We start from the raw sequence: 18,969 nt of genomic DNA, 5'->3' as shown, positions 1-18,969 counted from the left end.
TCATCAGTGAAATAATGGGGCGACTAATATATTTGAGACAGTTGAAGTACAGATCTTGAAGTGTTCGGTCTCCCAGCTTAGACGGAATGTGTTAAGCTTCGTAGCTTTGATCAATCTGAAACGGAGGCAGTCGGGCGGAGCTTAGATATACGAGCTAGATGTGAGGTGTGGCAGTTGGAGATATCACAGACCGCTGGGCCCACCAGTAAGCTTAGTGGCAAACGTTAGGCAAGTTCTTCTCAAGGTCATCCCTTCTTACAAATAAGAACGTACTAACAAGATGTAGAACAGTAAAGTTGCAGATGTCGTCCGTAACAAGGTACCAACAAGTTGTTGAGCAGTGTAACATTGTAGATGTTATCTGGTCCCTAATCTGTACACAGAAATCACTCCCTACGAAAGCAAAAGACTTGGCAGGCGATGCAACGTACCCCCCCCCCCCCTCCCCGCCATTACTATACTAAGAGAAGAGAGTGTTCAGCAGCCTCCCACTAGCTGTTAGGGGAATTAGCAGTAGACCCCTGGTTGTCTTCAAGAGGGAGCTGGATAGATACCTAAAGTCAGTGCTGGATCAGCCAGGCTGTGGTTCGTATGTTGGACTGCGTGCGGCCAGCAGTAACAGCCGCGTTGATCAGGCCCTAATCCACCAGGAGGCCTGGTCATGGGCCATGCCGCGGGGGCGTTGATCCCCAGAATGCCCTCCACTCCACGTAGGTAGACCAACAAGTTGTTGAGCAGTGTAAGGTTGCAGATGTCCCTAGCAAGGTACCATGGTATTGCTGTGTCACAAGTAACATTACCTTGCTAGTGTACATACACTACCATCTACTTGTCGATCTTGTATACTTTTAAACAAATGATAATTAACTTGAAGATTTTAGTGCTGCTTTCACCACGACATTTAATTGCTGATATTTTCAGGTATTTAGCCAGTTTTTTTTTCTTTGAAAGCTTAGTAATATTCTATATAACAGCATGTAAGTACATAGCTATGAAAGATTGTATATTATAAGCCACACCCAGCCTATATGAGCAGATGCTTGTGTGTGTGTGTGTGTGTGTGTGTGTGTGTGTGTGTGTGTGTGTGTGTGTGTGTGTGTTACAATTTTGTCCTAATGTGTGTGTGTGTGTGTGTGTGTGTGTGTGTGTGTGTGTGTGTGTGTGTGTGTGTGTTACAATTTTGTCCTAGTGTATGTGTGTGTGTGTGTGTGTGTGTATGTTAGTGTGTGTGTGTGTGTATGTTTGTGTGTGTGTGTGTGTGTGTGTGTGTGTGTGTGTGTGTGTGTGTGTGTGTGTGTGTGTGTGTGTGTGTGTGTGTGTTGTTTGTGTTTTGTGTGTACTTGAAAAGCAGCGTGTATAAGCAGGGTGTAACAGGTAGAGTAAGTAGGGTGTTTGCCAGCAGCAGGTGCAAGGGGGGGGGTATACCTCACTCGTCTACACTTGCGTCTACCTCTCAGGTTGCCAACAACACAACAGGTGTGTTAAGGCTAATATTTTGGGTAGTTTTAAGGGTGGGTTGGAGAGAGACATGAAATGGGAATGGTTGGATGTGCGTGGGCACATCCAAGTATAAGTCGGTACGCCTACTATAGTGCTCTGTTTTATTATTTTTTTTGTATGTTGTGTGTATGCTAATAGTAGTATTTGACAGGTGACTTAATTATCACGTGTTCATTTAAGTTCATATGGAACAATATTTTGAAACAACTTTAGGTATTGTTTTGTTAGCTTCTTTGACGATTTCTGTGTTCTTACTGGTCGTGAAGGTTGGTATTTTAAAACGGGAGTAGAATGAAATTAGTTCTGAGCTTACCACAGCCACGTATGTCCTCGCATCATAAAACATGCCCATTTATACTACGTTCATGATGTTAGTAAGATTGTTGGCTCGTGGTTAGAGCGTCGTGAATTCTGACTGGCTTCTTACGAGGCGGGCTAAAATAACACAGTTTCGATCCCCGGCTAGCCGCAGCTTCTTAATTGCTTAAAAACCACTTGTTTAGGGATGCATTAATATATATGTCTATATGTATATATGTGCTGTGTGTATGTGAGCTGAATCTGATGTAAATTAACCTCTGATTTCCACACACTGCACTCAACCATCACTCTTGTGTTTCACAGAATTGTAATACTGGGAACAAATATATAAAAAAATATATGAAGGAATAAAACTATTAAGGCACATTTATAATGAAATTATGGGGTATATAGAATTTCTGGTACAGTACTACTTAAACAGGGTTACTGTAAGTGGGGATAATATAATGGTATATGCCGGGGGGGGGAGGGTGAAGTGGGAGCTATTACAGTGCAAAAACATGAGAAATGGTTGTACAAACTATACTGGTGGATGGTTCACTGGGAAACAGGACAGATGTTTTCTGACACGAATTTATGGTCTTATGACCGAGGCCTTCCCCTGGTTAACCAGTTAACCCCGTAAAAAAATAGGATAACATGTTACTCGTATTGGTAAACCCCTGGATATCGACCGGTGTGAATATCGGCCAAATCGGATTTCGGCCGCTTTTTTGGCTGAAATTCTATCCTGCATTTCAGCTGGCAACTCAGAAATCGGCCATTGCGCGTCAGCCACACCGCATCCGTGAGTCTGGCTGTCTCTTTCGGTGAGTAACCCTCTGTGCATTCATCCCAACATTTGGTTATAATCCATAGCTTTTTGTGGTTGTTTATTCAGTGCGACTGCGAAATGAGCCACCATAGGCCCAAAGAAACTTCCTAGTGCTAGCCCTTTGGTAAAGAAAGTGAGAAACATGATAGAATTCAGTGACAAAACCTTGTTCCACTTCAGGCAAATCTTAGAGACGCCAGAAACAGACCTCTCTAGACAGTTTTTTTGTGCGACAGGGTTGCAGTGACTCTCAAGCTGGTCCTAGTGTCAATAAGAGACAAAGAAGGGAAGTAACCCTGGATAGGGACTTGATACCTGAAGTCCTTCTGGAGGGGGATTCCCCTTCCAAACAATAATCAGTCCTCCCTCTCTCCTCCTCCCCCCTGTCTTCCATACACCAATAAGAATCTTCAATAAAGGTATTTGTGATGTTATATGTTCATTTATCCATTTCATTAGTCATTATATTTAGTTCTCATTGTTTTGTGTATGTAAAACTATAGTTAATCTTTTAAAAAACGTATTTTTTGTTAATGTTTTTGGGTGTCTGGAACGGATTAATTGTATTTACATTAATTCTTATGGGAGATATTACTTCGGATTTAGGCAGACCTTCTGGAACGGATTATGGCCGAAATCCGGGGTTCTGCTGTACAGCTCGCCCTTCACTTTCGTGAGTTCCACTTTCTCGAGCTTCGAACATTTGCGAATGCCCAGCCGCCATAACATGTATATACAATAACATATATACAATATTTTACGATGTTTTCATGTATGATTGTTCATGGTTCAATAGATTAAGGAAGCAGTACTGTTAGGCTAAATAAATGCTATTATATTTCCATACAATATATTTACTTATCAAAACATTTATGAATGCTACAGTATAATATTATTATATTTCCCTATATCATATTTGTGCACCAAACATTTGCGAATTTTCAAGACTCGTGAGGTTCTTGATCCCCTAACCCTCGCGAATGTGGAGGGCCTCCTGTATAATTATATATATATATATATATATATATATATATATATATATATATATATATATATATATATATATATATATATATATATTAAAGAGGGGCCTTACAGCAGCTGGATGCCCAGCAATAAGGGAGCCACCCTAACTATGCAAATCTGATGGCAAGCGTCCAGATGGTATCACCCTTCAAGCCTGGACAGGCGGCAAGCAGGTGGTGTGGGACTACACATGTGCATCTACCTTAGCTGATACCTATCTCCAGTACATCAGGGAGGAAGGGCAGCTGCCAGCTTCAGGGAATCCCAAAAGTCTAGAAAATACGGAGAACTTGCCCATCATTATATGTTTGTTCCCATAGGCTCGGAGACCCATGGCTCATGGGTACAGAGTGCATCAAAGTTCCTTAAGGAGCTAGGCAAAAGACTCACCAGGGTAACCAGGGATCCCAGGGCAGCTAGTTTTCTATTCCAGCGACTCAGCACTGCTGTTCAGAGGGGTAATGCCTGCTTTATCTTGGGGACGCGCCCTAAATCTCAGGTGCTGGAGGATATTTTCGCATTATAATCAGTGACAAACGCGTAACAATGTGTTCTAGACACATATCTCTAACATCTCATGTACTGTATATGATATCTTTATATCAACAATATATCTCTTAAATCTTTTGCACCAGATTATGTAATAAAATAATGTACTTATTGGTAAAAAAAAAAAAATGAGAAGATGGGGTGGTAAAGGAAGTGGAATATTCAAATGGCTTCAGGAAGAAATCCAATTGTTCTGTCTCGAAGCCTTTTTATCCTGTAATATTAATATATATATATATATATATATATATATATATATATATATATATATATATATATATATATATATATATACACACTCCCATATTTTCCATTCCTTTTTATTTCACCACTCTACGGCTGGCCATTTTCCTGTCTTTCTCCCATCCCTTCCCCTCTCTCTACCTCTTCCCTATCTCCCCGCCCTATCACTTGGCTACTGGCGAGGTTAAGGGCCAGACAGCCTCTATAAATGTTGTGACCTTGCTGCCACTGGTCACATTTAACACCCGTATCAGCCTTGTCACTCAGTCCACACGTCTTAGAGAGTCCCCTTTACCCCTACCATACCTGTGTTGTATACTTCATATACTGTAGCGTCAGTGTTGTGTTCTCACTATACTGGAGCAACAGTGTTGTGTTCTAACCATACTGTAGCAACAGTGTTGTGTTCTCACTATACTGTAGCAACAGTGTTGTGTTCTCACTATACTGTAGCATCAGTGTTGTGTTCTCACTATACTGTAGCATCAGTGTTGTGTTCTCACTATACTGGAGCAACAGTGTTGTGTTCTAACCATACTGTAGCAACAGTGTTGTGTTCTCACTATACTGTAGCAACAGTGTTGTGTTCTCACTATACTGTAGCAACAGTGTTGTGTTCTCACTACTGTAGCATCAGTATTACAACCCAGCAATCCAAAGGCCTGTTATCCTGGGTGTAAAGGGAGCAAAATAAACACAGCAGAAAAACTTTTGACTTATATTATCCTTCACCAAGTAAGAACAGAATTATGTACACTATATACACTATGTATAACAATAGGTATTAGTGCACTCCACGGTAAGCAAGGCAGAATAGAAGCCACTAGAGAGCAGACCGTGCTTCAACCAGCTCTAGAATGGGAATGACAAGGGCAGACAGGTGAGTGGTACCCACAACACCTCTGCAGTTGCCAAAACCATCTTCTCATTGGCTGGAACCTGGGTACTGATTGAACGACGGGGCCCCATCATCAACCCTTAGCACCTGGTTCGCTGGTTGGGGAAGTTAACCTATCAGTGAGGGTGTGTACATGCACCGAATAAAGGTTACGTACTCTTTGCATGCCACAGTCAGTGTTGTGTTCTCACTATACTGTAGCATCAGTGTTGTTCTCACTATACTGTAACATCAGTGTTGTCACTATACTGTAACATCAGTGATGTTCTCACTATACTGTAACATCAGTGTTGTCACTATACTGTATCATCAGTGTTGTTCTCACTATACTGTAACATCAGTGTTGTCACTATACTGTAGCATCAGTGTTGTTCTCACTATACTGTAACATCAGTGTTGTCACTATACTGTATCATCAGTGTTGTTCTCACTATACTGTAACATCAGTGGTGTCACTATATTGTAGCACTGTTCTCACTATAGCATCAGTGTTGTTCTCACTATACTGTAACATCAGTGTTGTTACTATACTGTAGCATCAGTGTTGTCACTATACTGTAACATCAGTGTTGTCACTATACTGTAGCATCAGTGTTGTTCTCACTATACTGTAACATCAGTGTTGTCACTATACTGTAACATCAGTGTTGTTCTCACTATACTGTAACATCAGTGTTGTCACTATACTGCAGCATCAGTGTTGTCACTATACTGTAACATCAGTGTTGTCACTATACTGTAGCATCAGTGTTGTTCTCACTATACTGTAACATCAGTGTTGTCACTATACTGTAACATCAGTGTTGTTCTCACTATACTGTAACATCAGTGTTGTCACTATACTGCAGCATCAGTGTTGTCACTATACTGTAACATCAGTGTTGTTACTATACTGTAGCATCAGTGTTGTCACTATACTGTAACATCAGTGTTGTCACTATACTGTAGCATCAGTGTTGTCACTATACTGTAACATCAGTGTTGTCACTATACTGTAACATCAGTGTTGTCACTATACTGTAACATCAGTGTTGTCACTATACTGTAACATCAGTGTTGTCACTATACTGTAACATCAGTGTTGTCACTATACTGTAACATCAGTGTTGTCACTATACTGTAACATCAGTGTTGTCATTATACTGTAGCATCAGTGTTGTCACTATACTGTAACATCAGTGTTGTCACTACTGTAACATCAGTGTTGTCACTATACTGTAACATCAGTGTTGTCACTATACTGTAACATCACTGTTGTCACTATACTGTAACATCAGTGTTGTCACTATACTGTAACATCAGTGTTGTCACTATACTGTAACATCAGTGTTGTCACTATACTGTAACATCAGTGTTGTCACTATACTGTAACATCAGTGTTGTCACTATACTGTAACATCAGTGTTGTCACTATACTGTAACATCAGTGTTGTCACTATACTGTAGCATCAGTGTTGTCACTATACTGTAACATCAGTGTTGTCACTATACTGTAACATCAGTGTTGTCACTATACTGTAACATCAGTGTTGTCACTATACTGTAACATCAGTGTTGTCACTATACTGTAACATCAGTGTTGTCACTATACTGTAACATCAGTGTTGTCACTATACTGTAACATCAGTGTTGTCACTATATACTGTACTGTACATCAGTGTTGTCACTATACTGTAACATCAGTGTTGTCACTATACTGTAACATCAGTGTTGTCACTATACTGTAACATCAGTGTTGTCACTATACTGTAACATCAGTGTTGTCACTATACTGTAACATCAGTGTTGTCACTATACTGTAACATCAGTGTTGTCACTATACTGTAACATCAGTGTTGTCACTATACTGTAACATCAGTGTTGTCACTATACTGTAACATCAGTGTTGTCACTATACTGTAACATCAGTGTTGTCACTATACTGTAACATCAGTGTTGTCACTATACTGTAACATCAGTGTTGTCACTATACTGTAACATCAGTGTTGTCACTATACTGTAACATCAGTGTTGTCACTATACTGTAACATCAGTGTTGTCACTATACTGTAACATCAGTGTTGTCACTATAACATCAGTGTTGTCACTATACTGTAACATCAGTGTTGTCACTATACTGTAACATCAGTGTTGTCACTATACTGTAGCATCAGTGTTGTCACTATACTGTAACATCAGTGTTGTCACTATACTGTAACATCAGTGTTGTCACTATACTGTAACATCAGTGTTGTCACTATACTGTAGCATCAGTGTTGTCACTATATATCTGTAACATCAGTGTTGTCACTATACTGTAACATCATTGTCACTATACTGTAGCATCAGTGTTGTCACTATACTGTAACATCAGTGTTGTCACTATACTGTAACATCAGTGTTGTCACTATACTGTAACATCAGTGTTGTCACTATACTGTAACATCAGTGTTGTCACTATACTGTAACATCAGTGTTGTCACTATACTGTAACATCAGTGTTGTCACTATACTGTAACATCAGTGTTGTCACTATACTGTAACATCAGTGTTGTCACTATACTGTAACATCAGTGTTGTCACTATACTGTAACATCAGTGTTGTCACTATACTGTAACATCAGTGTTGTCACTATACTGTATCAGTGTTGTCACTATACTGTAACATCAGTGTTGTCACTATACTGTAACATCAGTGTTGTCACTATACTGTAACATCAGTGTTGTCACTATACTGTAACATCAGTGTTGTCACTATACTGTAACATCAGTGTTGTCACTATACTGTAACATCAGTGTTGTCACTATACTGTAACATCAGTGTTGTCACTATACTGTAACATCAGTGTTGTCACTATACTGTAGCATCAGTGTTGTCACTATACTGTAACATCAGTGTTGTCACTATACTGTAACATCAGTGTTGTCACTATACTGTAACATCAGTGTTGTCACTATACTGTAACATCAGTGTTGTCACTATACTGTAACATCATTGTCACTATACTGTAGCATCAGTGTTGTCACTATACTGTAACATCAGTGTTGTCATTATACTGTAGCATCAGTGTTGTCACTATACTGTAAAATCATATCAGTGTTGTTCTCACTATACTGCAACATCTGTTACATCAGTGTTGTCACTATACTGTAACATCATTGTTACTATACTGTAACATCAGTGTTGTCACTATACTGTAACATCAGTGTTGTCACTATACTGTAACATCAGTGTTGTCACTATACTGTAACATCATTGTTACTATACTGTAACATCAGTGTTGTCACTATACTGTAACATCAGTGTTGTACTGTAACATCACTATACTGTAACATCAGTGTTGTCACTATACTGTAACATCAGTGTTGTTACTATACTGTAACATCAGTGTTGTTACTATACTGTAACATCAGTATTGTTACTATACTGTAACATCAGTGTTGTTACTATACTGTAACATCAGTGTTGTTACTATACTGTAACATCAGTGTTGTCACTATACTGTAGCATCAGTGTTGTCACTATACTGTAACATCATTGTTACTATACTGTAACATCAGTGTTGTCACTATACTGTAACATCAGTGTTGTCACTATACTGTATCAGTGTTGTCACTATACTGTAACATCAGTGTTGTCACTATACTGTAACATCAGTGTTGTCACTATACTGTATCAGTGTTGTCACTATACTGTAACATCAGTGTTGTCACTATACTGTAACATCAGTGTTGTCACTATACTGTAACATCAGTGTTGTCACTATACTGTAACATCAGTGTTACTATACTGTAACATCTGTAACATCAGTGTTGTCACTATACTGTAACATCAGTGTTGTCACTATACTGTAACATCAGTGTTGTCACTATACTGTAACATCAGTGTTGTCACTATACTGTAACATCAGTGTTGTCACTATACTGTAACATCATTGTTACTATACTGTAACATCAGTGTTGTCACTATACTGTAACATCAGTGTTGTCACTATACTGTAACATCATTGTTACTATACTGTAACATCAGTGTTGTCACTATACTGTAACATCAGTGTTGTCACTATACTGTAACATCAGTGTTGTCACTATACTGTAGCATCAGTGTTGTTACTATACTGTAACATCAGTGTTGTCACTATACTGTAACATCAGTGTTGTCACTATACTGTAACATCAGTGTTGTCACTATACTGTAGCATCAGTGTTGTTACTATACTGTAACATCAGTGTTGTCACTATACTGTAACATCAGTGTTGTCACTATACTGTAACATCAGTGTTGTCACTATACTGTAACATCAGTGTTGTCACTATACTGTAGCATCAGTGTTGTCACTATACTGTAACATCAGTGTTGTCACTATACTGTAACATCAGTGTTATCACTGTATCAAATGCCTTAATGACTGTAAGTTAGTAAAGAATTTGTGCGACAGTGATATAGGTGAGTGCCAGAGTTTAGTTTAACATCATTATTATACAGCTCATACCCATCGTGTGGGCGGTCGTCACCCCATACCCATCGTGTGGGCGGTCGTCACCCCATACCCATCCTGTGGGCGGTCCTTACCCCATACCCATCCTGTGGGCGGTCGTCACCCCATACCCATCGTGTGGGCGGTCGTCACCCCATACCCATCCTGTGGGCGGTCGTCACCCCATACCCATCCTGTGGGTGGTCGTCACCCCATACCCATGGTGTGGGCGGTCGTCATAGATTACATAGGTACATAATGGGTCCAGGGACTTGGCCACAAAGTTTTGATAGCTGAACAAGTTACAACACACGGTATAAGGTTGTCACTGGCGCAGTGTTTGGGTAACTTAAGATTGGTTTGGACAGTTATATTAATGAAAATAGGTTTAAGTTGGACCTTCCTAGTATGGGCTAGTAAACGTACTATAAAACTCCTTTTGTTTACGCTGTTAACGCTTTTGGGGCCTAGTTCAGAGGCCTTTTTTGTAGTCACATGTTCTTGAGTTACCAGGTACAGGTAGGCTCCCCGGGACGAGTCCTGGCCCGTGTCTTCTCCATGCGGTGACCCGCCAGTCTTCATCTACCGTCCACAGGATGGATATGGGGTATTACCTAGAAAGTATACCTGGAGAGGGTTTCAGGGGTCAACGCCCCCGCGGCTCTGTCTGAGACCAGGCCTCGTGGTGGATCAGGGTCGCATCAACCAGGCTGTACTGCTAACCGCATGCAAACTGACGTACGAACTACAGCCCGGCTGGTCAGGTACTGACTTTAGGTGCCTGTCCAGTGCCTTCTTGAAGACAGCCAGGGGTCTATTGGTAATCCCCCTTATGTATGCTGGGAGGCAGTTAAAATCTTGGGCCCCGGGCACTTATTGTGTTCTCTCTCAGTGTACTCGTGGTGCCCCTACTTTTCATTGGAGGAATATTGCATATCCTGCCGAGTCTTTTGCTTTTATAGGGAGTGATTTTCGTGTGCAGGCTTGGTACTAATCCCTCCAGGACCTTCCGAGTGTATATTATCATGTATCTCTCTCACCTGCACTCCAGGGAATACAGATCAAGGACCTTCAATTGTTCCCAGTAATTTAGGTGCCTTATCGTAGTTGTGTGTACCGTGAAAGTTCTTTGTACACTCTCCAGGTCTGCAATGTCGCCAGCCTTGAAGGGGGCCGTTAGTGTAGAGCAGTATTCCAGCCTAGAGAGCACAAGCGATTTGAAGAGAATCATGGGTTTGGCATCCCTAGTTTTGAAGGTTCTCATTATCCATCCTATCATTTTCCTAGCGGATGAGGTAGATACATTGTTGTGGTCTCTGAAGGCGAGATCCAGGTCCTTCACATTACTTTTTCGCTCTATTGTATGGTTAGAATTTGTCGTATACCCTGACACATTTTTAATTTCTTCAAGTTTCCCATATTTGAATAATTGAAATTTCTCCTCGTTGAACTTCATATTGTTTTGAGTGGCCCATTCGAAGATTTGGTTAATGTCCGCTTGACGTCTCGCGGTGTCTTCGACGGAGGTCACTGCCATGGTAATCCGGGTGTCATCCGCAAAGGAAGACACGGAGCTATGACTTACATCTCTGTCAGAAATGAGGATGAAGAATAGAATGGGAGCAAGCACTGTGCCTTGTGGAACAAAGCTTTTTACCGTAGCTGCATGGGACTTTGCTCTGTTTACTATTACTCTTTGTGTTCTGTTTGTCAGGAAGCTGTAGATTCATCTACAAACTTCTCCCGTTATTCCTTTATCACACATTTTGTGTGCTATTACACCATGGTCACACTTGTCGAAAGCTTTTGTAAAGTCTGTGTATACTACATCTGTATTTTGTTTATCCTCTACAGCAACCAGGACCTTGTCATAGTGGTCCAGTAGCTGGGACAAGCAGGCGCGACCTGCTGTAAATCCGTGTTTCCCTGGGTTGTGTAATTGATGGGTATCTAGGTGGTTGTCGATCTTACTTCTTAGAACCCTCTTAAAGATTTTTATGATATGGGATGTTAGTGCTATTGGTCTGTAGTTCTTTGCAATTGCTTTACTGTCACCTTTGTAGAGTGGGGCTATGTCTGTTGCTTTTAGTGTGTGTGGGATGACCCCTGTGTCCATGCTCCCTCTCCATAAAATGCTGAAAACACGCGATAGGGGCTTGCAATTCTTGATGAACACGGAGTTCCACGAGTCTGGGCCTGGGGCAGAGTACATGGGCATGTCATTAATTGCCTCTTCAAAGTCTTGTGGAGTTAGAATAATATCCAAGATTTTTGGGATGACCAAATTTTGGGTTTCGTTCATAAAGAATTAATTTGGATTGTCGATCCTTAGTCAGGGCAGTGGCTCGCTGAACACTGAGTCATATTGGGGTTTTAGTATCTCACTCATTTCTTGGTTGTCATCTGTGTATGTCCCATCCTGCCTAAGCAGGGGCCCAATACTGGATGTTGTTTTTCCCTTAGATTTGGCATAAGAGAAGTATTTTTTTCCAATTTCCTTTATGGCTTTTAGTTCTTTCTGTGATTCTTGTCTCCTATAAGATTCCTTCAGCTTAAGTTCGATATTTTCACAATAAACTTGCCGCTTTGGTGGAAAAATATTATCTCGTGAAAACTTTTTGACACATGGAATAAATAAAGTGCAGAAAGTTTACTAAAAATTAATACATAAAGGATTAAGGACTGCGAGGAGGAATTTACTGAAGCGTTACCTGGTTTGTTTCAGTATTTCGCGTCAAACGGGGCATCGAGTGGGAGATGTGGATGAGATAAGATATGATGACATCTAACGTAAGTCGTATGTGCAGAATAGGAGATAAATCCTTATCATTCAATTACTGCCCAGTCAACTTGTCCTCGATAGTTGGGAAATTTATATAATCAATAGTAGATCATGCAAATTTGAAATCACAGTGGTGAGAATAGTTTGATTAATAAAGTCTCATCACGGGTTCTTGAAGGTAAATAGTGTAAAATATCACCACGATGGGACAAGACACAAAAGTATAATGCGATCCATTTTTGGCTTGATAAAACCCGCACAGTGAGTTTTATTAAGTCAAACAGGTCTATCTATCTAGAGAGAAGGTGTGTGTGTGTGTATAGGAAGCATAGTGATGTGAAGAGTCAAGTGAAGAACTTGGAAGTTTCGGTGTAAAACACTAGCGATCTTCAAGCTGTTCGTTCCGCTGTCATATTTAGTGTTTAGAAATATTTGTTTGGAGATCTCTGGATGTTTCACCTACATATTGGTTGCAATTGTTGCAGCCAAATATATATGTATACACATTAATGGCCTGGACGAGGGAGTAAGATGCGACAAGATAAATTCGCTGGCTACAAAAAAAAAAAAATTAAGCAAAGTAATAATTCAGTGGACAGTGCCATTAAAATTCAAACATATTTGGACAGGTTATTATTGTGGTGATAAAGTGACAGGTGTAGTTGACTGCAGGCAGATGCGTAGTCCTAATCTTGGAGAGTGACAGTAACCTTGGCACCAGTAGAACAGTGCATCACTCGCTCATACAGTCATACTGGACATGAAGCTACTGGAGCATCATCAGGGTTGTGTTGTCTCTCCTTGTAATGTTTTGTTGTTGGCAGTGATGGGACGTGTTCGTGCTTGTATTGTCACGTGTCTTGGCTAGTGTTAGTGTACTTGGCTACTGCCCACCTTGTGACGTGATGCCTCAGCCTGTCACACACCCACACTCCACCCCTTCAACCACATATAGGTAAGTAGGCACCCACTCACTTACCGGTTCATACATCCACCCATGCCGCCCACACCCACCACCTGGAGTTTACCTGGAGAGAGTTCCGGGGGTCAACGCCCCCGCGGCCCGGTCTGTGACCAGGCCTGGTGGATCAGAGCCTGATCAACCAGGCTGTTACTGCTGGCTGCACGCAATCCAACGTACGAGCCACAGCCCGGCTGGTCAGGTACCGACTTTAGGTGCTTGTCCAGTACTGGCCAGCTTGAAGACTGCCAGGGGTCTATTGGTAATCCCCCTTATGTATGCTGGGAGGCAGTTGAACAGTCTCGGGCCCTTGACACTTATTGTATTGTCTCTTAACGTGCTAGTGACACCCCTGCTTTTCATTGGGGGGATGGTGCATCGTCTGCCAAACACCTCGTCCCCCACACAGCCAAACACATACACACTCCCCTTTCATTTTCTCTCTCTCTCTCAGTCAAGAAGAGATACGATAAAGCTCATGAAGCAGGGAGAGATTGAACATAGCAACCAGCGTAGAGGCGGGACCAGGAGCTGTGAATCGACCCCCGCAATCACAAATATGTGAGTACACACACACACGAGGAATTATTTCTTAGGAGATATTTGTTCAGTGTAGAACAGTAAATAAGTAGAATAAGTTGAGCAGTTATAATGTCTGCAAACACAACAAGAGTTCACAAATATATATGACAAGGCTCAGTCACGTCAGTCACTTGTAAGTTGCAAGGTGGGACCTGGAGCTGGAGCTCGCGCCTCCTCCCCCACCCCTCGCTAACTTAATTACGAATCTACCTTGAGTCTACCTGGAGGGTATTCCGGGGATCAACGTCCCCGCGGCCCGGTCCACAACCAGGCTTCCCGGTGGATCAGGGCCTGATCAACCAGGCTGTTACTGCTGGCCGAACGTAGTCCAACGTATGAACCACAGCCCAACTGATCCGGCACCAACTTTACGTATCTGTCCAGCTCCCTCTTGAAGACAGCCAGGGGCCTGTTGATAATTTCCCTTGTGCCTGGTGGGAGGCTGTTGAACAGTCTTGGGCCCCGGACACTTGTGATGTTTTCTCTTAGTGTATCAATGGCGCTCCTACATTTCATTGGGGGTATTTTGCATCCCCTGCCAAGTCTTTTACTTTCGTAGGGAATGATTTCTGTGTATAAATTCTGGACCATCCCTTCTAAGATTTTGCAAGTGTAGATTATGATACATCTCTCCTGCCTTCCAGCGAGTACAAGTCGAGTGCTTCCAGGCGTTCCAAGTAGTTAAGGTGTTTGATGGAACTTATGTGTGCAGTAAAGGTTCTCTGTACACTCTAGATCTGCAATGGTCGTTCTGTCTGTCTGTCTCTCTGTCTCTGTCTCTGTCTCTCTCTCTCTCTCTCTCTCTCTCTCTCTCTCTCTCTCTCTCTCTCTCTCTCTCTCTCTCTCTCTCTCTCTCTCTCTCTCTCTCTCTGGCTATCAATTCTGAAACCATGGTAACTGCAGCTCTGGGTGAACTAAACCTTTGAAGCTGCCGTAGCTACTGAACTCAGAGTGTAATGCTTGATGAAACTCATCCTGTGTGATGGAAAATGACAGGTAAAGCATAACGTGTGATGGAATATAATAGTAAAGTATAGGTAGCTTTTGTTCACACAATGTAACTCTCATACAGTAAGGTAGAAGCAACCTGCTGATTTATCTACGTTTGTCTATTAATAAAACGACACAAAATCTTCATTTCGTCTCATGTTTCCTCTCGTATTGTCTTGATGCTATTTGATAAAGCTGATGTATTAGCCTTAATAAAGTACTGCTAGACCATTACGACATAGTCTTAGATGCACCGATTAAGACTCTAAATGCGAATGTGTGATAGAATGCAGAAGGGATAACTGGAATAAAGGTAGGCAGATGGATATTTAAGAAATAAAACCCAGAGAGTAGTATTGAGTGAAGGCGGAGGCTGCTACAGTGAAGAGTGGTGTTCCTCAAGGCACAGTGCTCGCCCCTCCACTTCTGTTTTTCACTCTTATATCCATCATAGACAAGGACATAATCATTTGCTGATGACACCAGAACCTCTGAGAGTGATGTCCTTATAAAACACGGCGATTCTTAAAGTGGATATGAATCAAGGCTGCCAGTAATGTCTAGACAAGAATCTGATGTTCAGCGAGCACACGTTTAATTTGTTCTGGTATACCTGAAGGGTGTTTTAGGAGGTCATCAACCCGCGCAGCTACATCTCAGATCAAGCCTAGTGGTGGATCAACCAGACTGTTTATGCAGGCCGCACGCATGACAAAATAAACCACAGCCAGGCTGATCAGGGGATCTGTATGAAGTAGAGAGAGAAACGGTATAAAAAAGGTCATGTTAAGGTGTGTTGGGTAATCAGTTTTATAAAAACACACACACACACACACACACACACACACACACACACACACACACACACACACACACACACACACACACACACACACACACACACAACCATCCCCAGAACCTATCACACCATCCCAACACAAACTTCAATCCATACTCACAGCTTCCACCCAACACCCAGCTATAGAATCAAACAGTACATTACCAGGTCTCTCACCCTCACAGACCCCCCAAACCAAAGTGTTGAAGAGGAAACTGAAGGTATGGTACACAAACGCTGATGGAATAACAAATAAGTGGGAGGAGTGGCACGAAAGAGTCAAATGGGCATCAGCAGACATCATAGCTCTCACAGAAACCAAGCTTACAGGTATGATAACAGATGCCATCTTTCCATCGGGATATCAGATCCTGAGGAAAGACAAAGGGAACAAGGGAGGGGTGGAGGAGTGGCACTGCTGATCAAAATCCGATGGAATTTTGATGAGCTGGAGAGAGGAGACAGTGGAGAAGCAAGCGATTACATAGTGGGAATGCTTCACTCTGGAGGTCCCAAAGTGGTAATTGCAGTGATGTATAACCCACCACAGAAGAGCAGGAAGCCAAGGCAAGAGTATGATGAGAGCAATAGAGCGATGGTTGACACACTGGCTGCAGTGGCCAGAAGAGCTCATGCATGTGGGGCAAAGCTCCTGATCATGGGTGACTTTAACCACAAGGAAATCGATTGGGGGAACTTGGAGCCACATTGGGGCCAAGATAAATGGAGGGCTGAGATGATGGAGGTGGTGCTAGAAAACTTCATGTAGCAACACGTAAGGGGCACTACAAGAGAGAGAGGAGAGGATGAACCAGCAAGACTGGACCTAGTATTCACCTTGAGTAGTGCAGATATTGAGGACATCACATATGAAAGACCCCTTGGGGCCAGCGATCATGTGGTTTTAAGCTTCGAGTACACAGTAGAGCTACAAGTGGAGGGGGAACCAGGAAGGCCAGGACAAATGAAACCAAACTACAAGAAAGGGGACTACACGGGAATGAGGAACTTCCTAGGTTCCGTGGGACAGAGAACTGGCAGGGAAGCCAGTTAATGAGATAATGGAATATGTAACAACAATGTACAAGGACGCTGAGGAGAGGTTTGTACCCAAGGGTAACAGGAATAATGAAAAAGCCAGGATGAGCCCATGGTTCATCCATAGGTGCAGGGAGGCAAAAACTAAGTATGCTAGGGAATAGAAAAAGTTTAGAAGGCAAAGGACCCAGGAGAATAAGGAGAGCAGTCTTAGAGCCAGAAATGAATATGCACAGATAAGAAGGGAGGCCCAACGACAATAGACATAGCAGCGAAAGCCAAATCTGACCCGAAGCTGTTATACAGCCACATCAGGAAGAAAACAACCGTCAAGGACCAGGTAATCAGGCTAAGGAAGGAAGGAGGAGAGACAACAAGAAATGACCGTGAAGAATGTGAGGAACTCAACAAGAGATTCAAAGAAGTGTTCACAGAGGAGACAGAAGGGGCTCCAGAAAGACGGAGAGGTGGGGTACACCACCATGTGCTGGACACAGTACACACAACCGAGGAAGAAGTGAAGAGGCTCTGAGTGAGCTAGATACCTCAAAGGCAATGGGGCCAGATAACATCTCTCCATGGGTCCTGAGAGAGGGAGCAGAGGCGCTATGTGTACCCCTAACAATATTCAATACATCTATCGAAACAGGGAGATTGCCTGAGGCATGGAAGACAGCAAATGTGGTCCCAATCTTTAAAAAAGGAGACAGACATGAAGCACTAAACTACAGACCAGTGTCACTGACATGTATAGCATGCAAAATCATGGAAAAGATTGTCAGGAGAAGAATGGTGGAACATCTAGAAAGGAATGATCTCATCAACAGCAGACAACATGGTTTCAGAGACGGGAAATCCTGTGTCACAAACCTACTGGAGTTCTATGACATGGTGACAGCAGTAAGACAAGAGAGAGAGGGGTGGGTGGATTGCATTTTCTTGGACTGCAAGAAGGCGTTTGACACAGTACCACACAAGAGATTAGTGCAAAAACTGGAGGACCAAGCAGGGATAACAGGGAAGGCACTGCAATGGATCAAGGAATACTTGTCAGGAAGACAGCAGCGAGTAATGGTACGTGGCGAGGTGTCAGAGTGGGCACCTGTGACCAGCGGGGTCCCACAGGGGTCAGTCCTAGGACCAGTGCTGTTTCTGGTATTTGTGAACGACATGACGGAATGAATAAACTCCGAGGTGTCCCTGTTTGCAGATGACGTGAAGTTGATGAGAAGAGTTCAGTCGATCGAAGACCAGGCAGAACTACAAAGGGATCTGGATAGGCTGCAGACCTGGTCCAGCAACTGGCTCCTGGAGTTCAATCCCACCAAGTGCAAAGTCATGAGGATTGGGGAAGGGCAAAGAAGACCGCAGACGGAGTATAGTCTAGGGGGCCAGAGACTACAAACATCACTCACAGAAAAAGATCTTGGGGTGAGTATAACACCAGGCACATCTCCTGAAGCGCACATCAACCAAATAACTGCTGCAGCATATGGACGCCTGGCAAACCTCAGAACAGCATTCCGACATCTTAATAAGGAATCGTTCAGGACCCTGTACACCGTGTACGTTAGGCCCATATTGGAGTATGCGGCACCAGTTTGGAACCCACACCTAGCCAAGCATGTAAAGAAACTAGAGAAAGTGCAAAGGTTTGCAACAAGACTGGTCCCAGAGTTAAGAGGTATGTCCTACGAGGAGAGGTTAAGGGAAATCAACCTGACGACACTGGAGGACAGGAGAGATAGTGGGGACATGATAACGACTTACAAAATACTGAGAGGAATTGACAAGGTGGACAAAGACAGGATGTTCCAGAGACTGGACACAGCAACACGGGGACACAGTTGGAAGCTGAAGACACAGATGAATCAAAGGGATGTTAGGAAGTATTTCTTCAGCCACAGAGTAGTCAGGAAGTGGAATAGTTTGGGAAGCGATGTAGTGGAGGCAGGATCCATACATAGCTT

The 18,969-nt window shown here is 42.5% G+C and overlaps 1 protein-coding gene across 1 annotated transcript in view; it reads left to right on the top strand.

Annotated features, from left to right (window-relative positions):
- The window catches only part of LOC138853167 (uncharacterized), a 673,459-nt gene that overhangs the window by 462,379 nt on the left and 192,111 nt on the right, over nt 1-18,969 (top strand). The gene's annotated exons all lie outside the window — the stretch shown is intronic.

The sequence above is a fragment of the Cherax quadricarinatus genome, chromosome 24 (assembly GCF_038502225.1).
Source record: "Cherax quadricarinatus isolate ZL_2023a chromosome 24, ASM3850222v1, whole genome shotgun sequence".
NCBI classification, from domain to species: Eukaryota; Metazoa; Arthropoda; class Malacostraca; order Decapoda; family Parastacidae; genus Cherax; species Cherax quadricarinatus.
Note: the sequence above shows the minus strand (reverse complement) of the source record. Positions and strands in the feature narration are given on the sequence as shown.